This window comes from Propithecus coquereli, unplaced genomic scaffold, assembly GCF_000956105.1.
Source record: "Propithecus coquereli isolate 6110/MARCELLA unplaced genomic scaffold, Pcoq_1.0 Scaffold36, whole genome shotgun sequence".
Taxonomy (NCBI): Eukaryota; Metazoa; Chordata; class Mammalia; order Primates; family Indriidae; genus Propithecus; species Propithecus coquereli.
The window spans coordinates 3,671,385-3,683,956 of record NW_012149285.1 but is presented as its reverse complement, the minus strand read 5'-3'; positions in this window follow the sequence as shown (position 1 = coordinate 3,683,956).

Genomic DNA, 12,572 nt, shown 5'->3' with positions numbered 1-12,572 from the left:
TAAGTTTGGGAAGGTAAGTGATTTTTCTGAAAAAAAAAGAAAACTGTACAATGCCAATTTTTAAAAATTTTTAAAAATGCATCAGCAGGTATTTAAACAAAGATTAGAAGACCTCAAAAATGCAAAGCAGGGGAAAAATTCTGAACTGTTAGCACTTTTTCCCCTGTAACACTTGATGTTTCTGAATATAAATCAAGGATCAGGTTTGGCCAACTCAGTTATGGTACCTCTATTAGGAAAAGAGAAACATGAAAACTCTTTAGTGCCTAGACAAGATTTATAAATTAGAAATTTAGGGTCATCGAGTTCAAAATCAGTTCTTATGCCACATTTTCTGATTTTAGGTTTTCTATGAGAGATTGAGGAGATAGGGTCAAGCTTCCAAAGACAGAAATATAATCCTGCTGTACTTGGAAAACAAAGACCTGATGGAAGGAGGCTTGCCTCAAGCACATGTACAGCCTCTCCTTTAACACATTTGTCTGGTTTCGAATGAGCTTGCGATATAGGCTACAGAACTGATATTTGAAGCTTTGAGTATCAGAACTCAATTACTTATTGAGTATCAAACTTAGAATATAGAGACACTTGGACTTTCAATACAAATTCTATATTTTCAATAGAAATATGTCTCACTAAAGTTATACTATTTTTGACCTAATCCAATCCAAATTATATTGGAGTTGTCAGTCAGCCTATTTTGCAAACAGAAGAAAGATGGAAACTTTGCTAGTAGAAGGTAATACCACCCAGAACATGTATTGTTCTGTTAAATATAATGTATATCAGATGGTAAACACACACACACACACACACACACACATAGAAGCAAAACATTATGGACAAAAACAAAGAGAAATGAAAACAATGAAGATAATAAAATAGAAGTCAGAAGCTATCTAAGAGATGATCCACAAAGTGGAAAAGATGATAATTAAAACATACACACAAATTCCCACCATGATTAGTATTTTAGAGAAAATGGAAGAAATACGAACAAACCATGTGAAAGAAGGTAGATTCATTTCCCCAGAAAATTGGAATTTATAAAAAGTTACCAAATGTGTGTTCTAGATTTGAAAATCAAAATACTTAAGAAAATCAGTAAACTCTTTTTAAATTATAGACCTCATAGTGCAGAATACTGGATTAGTTAACGAAAAAAAGAGACAATGATAAAAATCTCATACTGACGTACATAGAGAACTAAGCACTGAAAAAATAAGATAAATGCTGTGCAGAACATATCAAAAAGCCTGATATCCCTAAAATAGAATCCCACTTGAGGAAAAGAGAATTGAGTCAAGTTATACAAAAAGACACAGTGGGTGAAATTTTTTCCAAAAATGTGGAAAGATATCACCCATTCAAGTAGCTCAGTGAATTCCAAGCAGGAACACAAAGGAAACACATGTAGGAATATCATAGTAAGACTGTTGAAAACTAGAGACACAGAAAAATCATGAGAGCAGCCATAGATAAAAAAACCCCATATTTTAAAAGGTAGTGTCAGGTGTGAGGTCCAGATGTCAGGTCTGTGTTCCCTGGTTCTTGGTTCCCAGTACTGAAGAATGCTTACTGGTACTGAGTTGATGGAACAAATGAGCAGACCAAGCAGATGCAAGCAAGCAAAATGCCAAAGTTTATTGAAGCATAGTACATTCCAGAGAAGGAATACTTCTCCTCTATAAGTGGAGGAGACCCTGAGTTTAAAGACAGAGTATAGAAAGTATAGAAGGTATAGTACACTCTCAAAGTCAGTAGAGAGCAGACTGCTCCAATGAGGAATAGCATCACTCCAGGATTAGGGTCTGTTCTTTATGCTAATCCCTAATAATATGTTTAGCTGGGGGTGGAATATTCATAAACTTTCTTGGAAAGGGGTGAAGAATTCCCGAAACTGGGAACCCTCCCCATTTTTAACCTTGTAAGGCAATTTCTGGGGGTTGCCATGGTATTTTAAATCTGTCATGGCACTGGTGGGTGTGATTTTTACTATGTTGAGGGTAGGTCACTTGAGGATACTTATACACATACTTGAAACACCCTCATTTGTGGCCTCATCTCTACTTTGTGGCCTTTCTACCTCTTTTTGGTCGTTCAGTACAATCAATAGGAGATCCCCTATTGTAGACTAAACATCTGTTCACTCCTTGGAAGCTCCCTTGACATGTCATCTCTGCCTTCTTGGCAGCCCCCTGTGGTGAATTTGTTCCTTCTAGTAGACAAAGCATCTCCTAGTGCTATCTGCTCCTCAATAGCTAGCCCCTAGACAAAGCATCTCTTTCCCTTCCTCCATGTCCCAACCTGACAGTAGGGAAATAAGATTGATGGCTGGCTTTAAAAAAATGAAATGCAGAAGACAATGGAATAACAACTTTACACCATAAATATAACTGCTGACCTAGAGGACTTCTTTGGTTTATAAAAATAACCTTCAAGAATAAAAATAAAGAGAACAAAATTTTCTTTTGATAAAAAAATTATTGCCAATAGATAATCACTCAAATAAATACTAATGATACTTCTTCAGGTAGGAAGAACATGATCTCATTAAGAAATGTGGACATGCAGGTGGGTATGAAATACATAAACTCTATCAAGGTCAAGACACTTTTGTAAGTGATGATCCCAGACATTTAGTCCATCCCTAAAAAACTGAGGGTCCTGGGCATTTAACCAGGTCAATACAGTCTTTTTTACATTATTAACTGAAGAAAAATGGGTGCCCTTTAAAGATTTTTTAAGATTAGGAAACAAAAATAAGTTAGAAGGAGCCAAATCAGGACAGTAAGGTGGATGCCTAATAATTTTCCATACAAATTCTCACAAAAGTGCCCTTGTTTGATGAGAGGAATAAGCAGGAGCATTGCTGTAGTGGAGAAGGACTCTGGTGAAGCTTTCTAGAAAAGGGGTATTTTTTTCTGGGAAAGCTTTGACTAACTTTCTTAAAACACTCTCATAATAAGCAAATATTATCATTTTTTTGGCCCTCCAGAAAGTCAGTAAGCAAAATGCCTTGCATCCCAAAAAACTGGTGCCCTGACCTTGGCTCCTGATATGTTCACTTTTGCTTTGACTGGACCATTGGACCACTTCCACCTCTTGGTAACCATTGCTTTGATTGTGCTTTGTCTTCAGGATCATACTGTAAAACCATATTTCATTTCCTGTTATAATTCTTGAAAGAAATTCTTCAGGATCTTGATCCAATTTGTTTAAAATTTCCATTGAAAGCTCTGCTCTTGTCTGCAGCTAACATGGGTGCAAAGATTTTGGTGCCCATCAAGTGGAAAGTTTGCTGAACTTTAATTTTTCAGTCAGAATTGTGTACGCTGAACCAGTTGAGAAATTTATGGTGTTGACTATTATTTCTGCCATTAATCATCAGTCTTCTTCAAGTAGGGCACAAACAAGATGATTTTTTTCCTCACAAATTGATGTGGATGGTCTGATGCTGTGGACTTTATCTTCAACATCATCTTGTCCCTTCTTACAGTGAGTTATCCATTTGTAAAGTTCTGATTTCTTTGGGGAATTGTCCCCATAAACTTCTCATGAAACATCAATGATTTTACAATTCTTTCACCCAAGCTTCACCATAAATTTGATGTTTTTTCTTGCTTCAATTTTAGCAGAATTTATATTGCTCTGTAGGGGCTCTATTCAAACTGATGTCTTATCTATCCTTCTTAGTGCCTCAAACTAGAGGCACTAAGGTGGATATTGCCTATGCAGGAAAATGATTAAGGACACTTATAAATATTCATTAAAGTTCTTCGATAGTGGAATTTAGCTTTAGCTGATGTGACAAGCAAGGGATGATGTATTTACTTTTCCTGTTAACAAGACACTAAATGGTTCTGGACATGGAAAGCCCTTTTCAATAAATGCCATGCAAAAATGTATAATAGACATAATTACTTCAAAACTACATCTTAACATAATGATCCCCTTTGTAAGACTGCAAAATTCACACTATAAAGAAGGTTTCCTTCAAATTTGGAATAGTTTCATTTGGCTGACACCAACTGCAGGGCATTTAAGTCAGTTGGTGTCCCTATGTTGAAAACAATGGAACCATACCTATAACTCAGGGCCTAACCATACTTGGATGATAGGCTGGATTCCCCAGGAATAATGCCAACATATTATAACATTGCAAGCCACAAGCTTGTTTGCTGTGGACTTGTCTCAATGACCTGGCTTAAAGTGGTATGCTTCAAATGGTACCGTATGGTTATACGGATTTAATGTCTGGTCTTGGTTACAATCAGAATGGCTAGGACACCGCACTATCAGTATATAGAATATTGGTCCAAGGATTTTTTGGGTTGAGTTCTAATACATATTTAATTTTCAAAGTTATTCTGGTCTGCTTTGTTCTTCTGGCTCTGATGGGGTTAAAGCTGAAATCACTGATGGTTCCATCTGGGAGCTGAAGGCCATTCTGAGCCTCCTAGTATCATTGGGCCACATTCAGGCACAGAAGCTACCTGGCTTGTATCTCCTTATGTCATTTGGTGGAGGGCTTAGAGATATCAGATTTTACTGATGCTTCTGCTGTGGCTGATTCACTCTGCCCTTCAATACCTTAGTTGTGAAATATGAGTTGAGTCAGCTAGCTAGGGCTTTGATGCTACAGATTGGCTATTTACATGGATATTGATGAGGATTAAGTCCATTTTCTTGGGTTTGACGTTACTAATGCACTAGCTGTAGACTTTGTTTTGGGTGGGCCTGCTAAGTCTTTGAAGCTGCCACTATTGATGAATCATTACATGTTTTTCCTGGTTGTAGAGTAGATGCTGGAGCATCTCACTGGGTATTGGTTGAGATTTTGTATTCTCAATCATTTAGCCGGAAAACCAAACGTTTATTAAATTTTTTTTGTCAATAACTGCTGGAAGTTCTAGGATTAAGACCTCCCCCAAACCCAGTTTGTATTATTATACAGAGAAAAAAGCGAAACCCAGGGGACTCACCCTGCTGCCAGTCCTCAAGTCCAGAGGTCTATAGTCAGCTCATCTTTTTATTTTCAGCTTTCAGAGTCTTTTTGTTATTATCTCTTGGATTATCTGCATTATTTCTATCTGTATTTAGAGAGAAGGAACAGGTAATTCTGGCTACGTATCACCTTGTTTCAAAACTCATATCAACCATAGGTGTTGAATAATTAAAATAATGAAAAAATTTATCAAGTGTAAATGCTTTTTGAGTAGCACCTATATTACTCCAAAGAAAAATCACCAGCAAGTCAACCATTACATATTATACACAAAATTAACACAGGCATCTTAGGGGATACTAACATTTGTGAAGACATAAATGATGCCCTTGAATATCTTCAGGTCTAACAAGGTTAGTGAGGAGAGGAATGAAGTAAAGAGAAAATAAAACTAAATAAATGAATACTGTGATACACACAGGCAGTTACGTGGTGAGTCCCTATTATGGGCTGAGTGGTTGCATTTCCCGGGGATACACGTGTTGAAATTTTAGCTCCCCAAATTATGGTTTTAAGATATCGAGTCTTAGGAGTTAATTAGTTCACAAAAGTGGCGTCCCGATGAGTGGGATTACTGCCCTTATAAGAACAGACATGAGAGTGTGTTTTCTTGTTCTCTGCTCTTCACCATATGAGGATACAATGAGAAGATGGTCATATGCAAACAAGGAAATAAACCAGACACTGGATCTGCCAGTACCATGATGTTAAACTTCCAGGCCTTTAGAACTGTAACAAAGCGTGAGAAATAAATTTCTGTCATTTATGCATCTGGTTTATGGAATCTTACATAGCACAAACTGAATAAGATATAAATTGGTACCAGGAATGGTATGTTGGTTTAACAAATAACTAAAAATGTGGGAGCAGCTTTAGAACTAATGTGTAGGGGCTGAAAAAGTTTTGAGGTGTATGCTAGGAAAGTCTGATATTGCCAGGAAGAGAGTTTTAAAGGTGACTCTGGGGAGGACCAGAAGGAAAAGAGGAAGGCTGGAGAGAAAGCCTGTTTGTCACAACAGCAATCATGAGTAATACATTGGTAGAGATAAGGATGGTAAAGAACATTTTGGTTTCAGAAATAAGGAAAGTGCTACTGGGAACTGGAGGTAAGCACATCTTTGATATAAATTGTCAAATAACTTGGCAGAATTGTTTTGTGTGCCATTGTTTTGTGGAAGGTAGAGCTGGCATGGGGTGAAGCTGAATATTTAGATGAGGAGACCTAAGAAAAATGCTGAAAGAGTAGCTTGATCCTCCTAACTGCTTATAGTAATACATATGAGAGAAATGAAGATAGAATTGTTAAGCAAAAAGAAACCAGAACTTAATAATTAGAAAAACTCTCAGTCATATTTAAAAAATGAAGAAGTATGTTAAGAAGATAACACCAAGGTGCAGCATAGCAGCTGGGTAAGGAGAAGCAATGTGGGTGTGAACCACACACTTAACTATCTCAACAAAATTCAGAAATAGACATGGGATGATACCATCAGAGGAACTGCCTGCTGAGACTAAAGGGAACAGAATGAAGGAGGGCTAAAAAAGTATCCTATCCTTAAAGAAAAAGGAAGAGGAACTTAAAGGGGATTAAGAAATCATCAGCACCATACCATAGGTTTCAACAGGGCAGGTGGCCTCCAACAGAAGACATGGGAACAGGGTCATGTGGCAGAACACTAAGTGCGTTACTTCCACCAGGTGGAGACCTGGAGCATGGCTGGGTCCCCCACAGATCGCTAGAGACAGCAGCACTCTGACGAGCTGTGGGAGTAATGCTGCCAGCTCAGTGGGTCTGAAAAGCAGGGCATAGAACCAAAGAGGATCATTCTCAATGTTTCAGATCACTTGTGGTTGGCCATGCTAGGTTTCGGACTTACTTGAATCCCATCACTCCTTCCTTCTTTTCTATCTCTCCCTTTTAAAATGGGGAAATCTAACCTATGCCTAACCCACCATGACGTTTTGGAAGCACATAACTCATTTGGTTTCACAGTTCCATAGTGGAGAGGAATTCTGCCTCAGGATGACTTTCATGCTTATCTGATTTAAATGATACGTAGATGAGATTTTTGGCCTCAGACTTTAATGTTGATGCTGGAAGGAGTTAAGACTTTGGGGTTGCTTGGATGGAATGAATATATTGTGCCCGAGAGGAGGACATGAATTAGGGGAGCAGGATCTAAATGTTATGGACTGAATGTTTGTGATCCCTCAAATCATATGTTGGTATCCTAACCACAAATATGATGATATTAGCAGGTAGAGCCTTTGGGAGGTAATTAGATCATGAGGATGGAGTCCCCATGACTGGGATCAGAATCTTTGCAAGAAGAGACAAAAGAGCTTCCACTCTCACTCTCTGCTCTCTGCCATGTGAGGCTACAATAATGAGATGGCATTTTGCAAATCAGGAAGCAGGCCCTAGACACTGGATCTGCCAGTGTCTTGAGCTTGGGCTTTACAGCCTCCAGTACTGTGAGAAATCAACTTCTCTTCTTTAAGCCACTGAGTGTATGGTATTCTCTTACAGCATCTCTAATTGCTTAAGATAATACCATAAAAGATATTTTAAAATAACACAGGAGTGACTTTAAAAAATATGTCTCAGGTAATACTATCAAGTAATTAGTCATTAAAAGTTGAAAAAAGCTATTATGTCAATTCGACATGTGTAAACTGGTACTAAGCGACGCAAGATACATGGTCACTTTACCTTTCAGAACCTTCAGTTTTAACTAGATATTGTACGAGTATTAATAGATACACATATCCATGTATTTAGAGAACAGTGTAACGAATTAATATTTGCCCATAATCCAGGATCAGTAACTCCCTCTCTCTTTGGATTTCAGATCTGTTTGGTCGACTGAGACCAACTCCAAATAGGAAAGTGGAGTGAAGAAGGGGAGTGAGTCTGGGTTATTTATTATTCCCCCTCTTGCTCACTACGGGAAGCAGTGGCTCTTACTGGCTTTGCAACTTCATCAAGATCATAGTGTCCTCAGCAGCCCTCTCTATATTACTCTCTTCTTCTGAGTTCCAGAAAATTCTCAATCCCCATCTTCTCAGGATTTAGTAATACCTCTTCTCTGCTCTTACTAGCAGGCGTATTGCACTAGACTTTGTAGTTTCCTTAAATGATGACAGCCATTTGTGCACAGTCCTTTAATTATTAGCCCTCTTTGGATTATCCTAAATTGAGTGAGCCATCTGTTTCCTGTGGTGAACTGGATCTGAAAAATGATCTTTCTTAACTTGCTTATCCTGAAGGAAATACAAATTCTTTCATTGAACCTGTCTACTAAAATTAAATTCTTCTAAAGCTAAAGGTCAAATTGATTATTTTTTTATACTTCCTTACCTACTTTAAGTACTGACACTTCACATTTGAGTCATGCCGCTCCTCTACTCCTCTTACTTTCTCTAGTTTCTAAATGAATTTATTTCGGGTGTTGACAGACAACACATGTATTTACTCTATGTTAAGCTCATCTACTTCTATTATTATATTTTTTGCCAGAATTAATCCATTTATCTTGAATATATTATTCTTAGAGGACTCTGATTTCTAAGTCCGATTTGGACTGTGTATGTTACAGGCCTATTAGGCAGTTTGTCATCCTTTGATTTCTTTTCACTGAACATTTTATTCAATTTCCTGCCTTTCTTTTTTGTTAGTCAAAATTTTCAATTGGCTAGAGAAAACCTCTACATAAATATTTGCAGGAAAAATGGATTGGAGGTAAATTTTCTTTCCTTTCAAGTGTATATATCTTTATATCTTGAGCATTCTTCTTATGTTTGATTGATAATTTGATGTAATATATAATGTTAAGGTCAAAATAGTTTCTCTGAAACATTACAAAGTTATGGTTCCATGGTCTTCAGTTATTTGATATTGCTGATGAAAGACCCAATTTGGATCTTATATTATTAAATTTAAAAAATTTAGAAGAGTATATTTTTATTTACTGCAGCTACGTCAGTGTTTCTTGAGATAATAAAAAATTTGGGGAGGTTCATTTTAAAATCATTTTCATAATGTAAATGATGTAAAAATAATAATAATGTGAATTATATAAAAATAACATTAATAAATGCAACTAGAAAAATATTATTGAAAAAAGAAAAGTATTTCAAAGTGAATAAGCATGAAAGTTGTAGATGTAAAAAGATATGGAATGTAAAGTTTTAAGGATGTGGGTGCAAAGATACTATTTTGGGGAGAAATAGAAAGTGGATTAAGAAAGTCAGAGCCAGGAATAGCCTATGATTTAATGGAATATAGTGAATGAGTGGAAGTTTACTGTATATAGTAGAACTCAAGAAATATTTATTATATAAATAAATGAATAGCAATTCTATAGTTTTGAGGAATTTGCAACTGTTATATTTTCTGATGCTCTATGTTTTTGCAATTTAATATACAGGAAATCTTTGAAATATGTGGGAGTTGGAAAGTGTTAGTTAGGATTAGGTTTGATTATATTAACACACCACCCCTAACTAACAGTGACTTAAGACTGAAGTTTATTTATCATATGAAATTAGTTTGGAGGTAGTCAACTGAGGGCTAGTATGATGTTCTTGGTGTGTAAACACAGACTTCATCTATCTTTTAAAAAAATTTTTATTGATGTGTAACGTATGTAGTTTTGAGATACATGTAATAATTTAATACACTCATATAATTTGTTAAGATCAAAGTGTACTTGGAATATGTATCACCTTAAATATCTGTCTTTTCTTTATGTTTGAAACATTTAAATTATTCTCTTGTAGTTATTTTGAAATGTACGATAGATTAGTATAAACTGCAGTTCTTCAGCATATAACTGATACCTCATAGTTCGTGATGGCTGCTTATGAAAAAAAAGAATACATTCCCTTTCTCTTTGAAGCCATTTATTAGAAGTCACACATAAATTTCTTCTGATATTCCATTATCTAAGACTTTGTCATATGGCCATACTTAGGTGCAAGGGAGGTTAAGAAATGAAGTGTCCATTCTAGAGACCATGTGTATGTGACAAACTAAGAACTAGGGTTTTATTACTAAGAAAGAAGTGGGGAGATTAAGTGGGGTAAACAATGCACAGTGTGAATAAAAAGGAGGTAAGTTCTGGAAGCTTCTAGAATGAGAGATTTCAGGGTGGATTCAGAGCAACCTATAGTTCTCAAATGTGTTCTTGTTAAAAGATGCTCCACGTCAGTGCAGTTGGCCTTAATCTTGTAATAGAGCCTGAGTAGAAGACCAGACTTAGGCAAGTCTTGATGTAGGTTGTCGAAGGTTTCTTGTGGGTTTATTTCAGGCCTGGGTTAGGCAATAATCACAGACATTTAGGCATAAATGGAAGCTTAGATATTATCAAATTTAGTATTCCCATAATATGGATTAAATAAACATTTCTCTTTCCCCAAACCCTTCTAAAACAAAAAGAAAGCAAATGGAAGCTCTCCTTCTGTTAATTTGCAAGTACTCTTTAATAAACTGGGGCTGGAATTAATGTTTGCTAAAACAATAAGAAATATGTGCACAAAACAGCCATTTAATCTCATAATTTAGGATTGAACTTTAAATATGCTCTTAATCACCTCAAAATGTCAAAAAGAGATTGGAAAACACAACAAAGGTTTAATTTATCTGCAATTATAGGAGATGTTTTCATAAGATACTTTCAAAAGCAAATTTTATTATAGAAAGCAGGACAATATTACTTTATAGCTTTATAACTAATTAGTGTTCTGAAGCAACTAAATTAATTTATGAATCAAGCAGCTCAAACATTTTCTATTCTACAGGAAGTTTTACTGTGTAAAGATCTTCCTATCCTTGTGGGCTTCAGAATTCTCACAGCTGTACAAATGGACAAGGGCTGCAAAGTTGTTCTAGAACTATTTTTTCTTGTAATCTTTGATTAATGCATTAGACATGTGATGGTAATGAATAGTTTTATTTTCAAATAAATTGTACTTGTCTTTGGCCAAAGTTTAATTTGAAAAGTATTGAGAAAAATTATGTTCAAATTTTATTTGGATCCAGTTATCATTTACTGATTGGAGGAATAGTAAAAAAAAAAAAAAAAACAAACTTCCTTCCAAAACTAAAATTATCTTTAATATAGAGCAGTTCCCTTTCCCAGACCTGTTGCTATCCATAAATGTTTTAGTTTCTGATTTGATCTTCATCATAACCATGCAAAGTGTTTTGCATTTCCTTCCGTGGCAAGGCACCCAGATGATTCTAACCTTCAGACTTTTGTTAATGTATCTGGTGGCGGTGTGCATGCGTATGTTTTCATGGATTTATTTTTACCTGAGGAAATTTCTGAGTGCAGGAGAATTACATATTGGTTATCTAAAGGCAAAGATAGGTAAGTATGGGGTGGAACAAGAAATCCTGTTTCTATTGTCCTACCTGATCTCGTAAGCCGGCTCATGAGCCCTGTGGAAAGAAGTATTACAGGCAGGTATCAAAAGATCTGCCTTCGTGAGCTCCTCTGTGAAATGCAAGGGCAAATTCTGGTTATCGGTTTTTTTTAAGACATAAAAGCAAAATGTCATTTTAGCATAGAATTCTCTCCTCATCTTTCTTTTCCTACCTTCTCTTCCTTTCATTTCTTTCAAATCCATCTCTCTCTCCACCCCCCCTTTCTTTTATCCAGGGAATACTGCTGTAGAGGTATCGGATAAACTGTAGACCTGTTGCTTAACTATTTACTTCCTAAGAAGTTAAAATATTCTTCCAAAGGAAAAAAATCAGATCTACACAATTTACAGGTAAGTTTGATGAGACTTCAATAAACAGATGAATTCAGTTTTAAACAATTTCTTCCAGACAATAGGAAAAAAGAAAATAACTACTTAGATCATTCATAAGGGATAATCTTTGTAAGTCTTCGCGCTAAAACCAAGCAAGGGCTAAGTGTGAAAAATAATTAATGGCCAATTTTGATTGATTAATTTTCAATGCAAAAGTATAACAGTTTAGATGACAATGTCAAAATATACATAAAATTTCAAGAATTAAAACTGAGTCACCATTAATAAATTTATTAATGTATTTCTCCACAAAAGTGTTTAAAGAAGAAAATCTCAATGCTTTGCTACACTTTGGACATGGTTTGTCCCTGCCAAAACTCATGTTGAAATTTGACCATCAGTGTAATGATGTTGGAAGGTGACACTTTTAAGAGATGGGGCCTAATGGGAGGCACTTGGGTCATGGGGTCTCCGTCCTCATTGGAACCTGGGTGCCCTTTCTAGGTAGTGAGTGAGTGCTTACTCTCGAGGGACTAGATAAGTTCTCACACAAATGGATTGTTTCTTGAGAGAAGAGATTATTATTAATATACAGTGAGCTCCCCTTCTGTGTGGTCCCTCTTTGCCTGTGTCTGCTTTCCTCTAGACCTGGTCTGCCATGTTTTGACCAAGTACGTAGCCCTCACCAGGAGCCCAGCAGAGGCCAGCACCATGCCCTTTGAACTTCCCAGCCTGCATAATAACCGTGAGTTAAACAAACATCTTTTCTTTTCTTTTTTTTTTTGAGACAGTCTCTCACTCT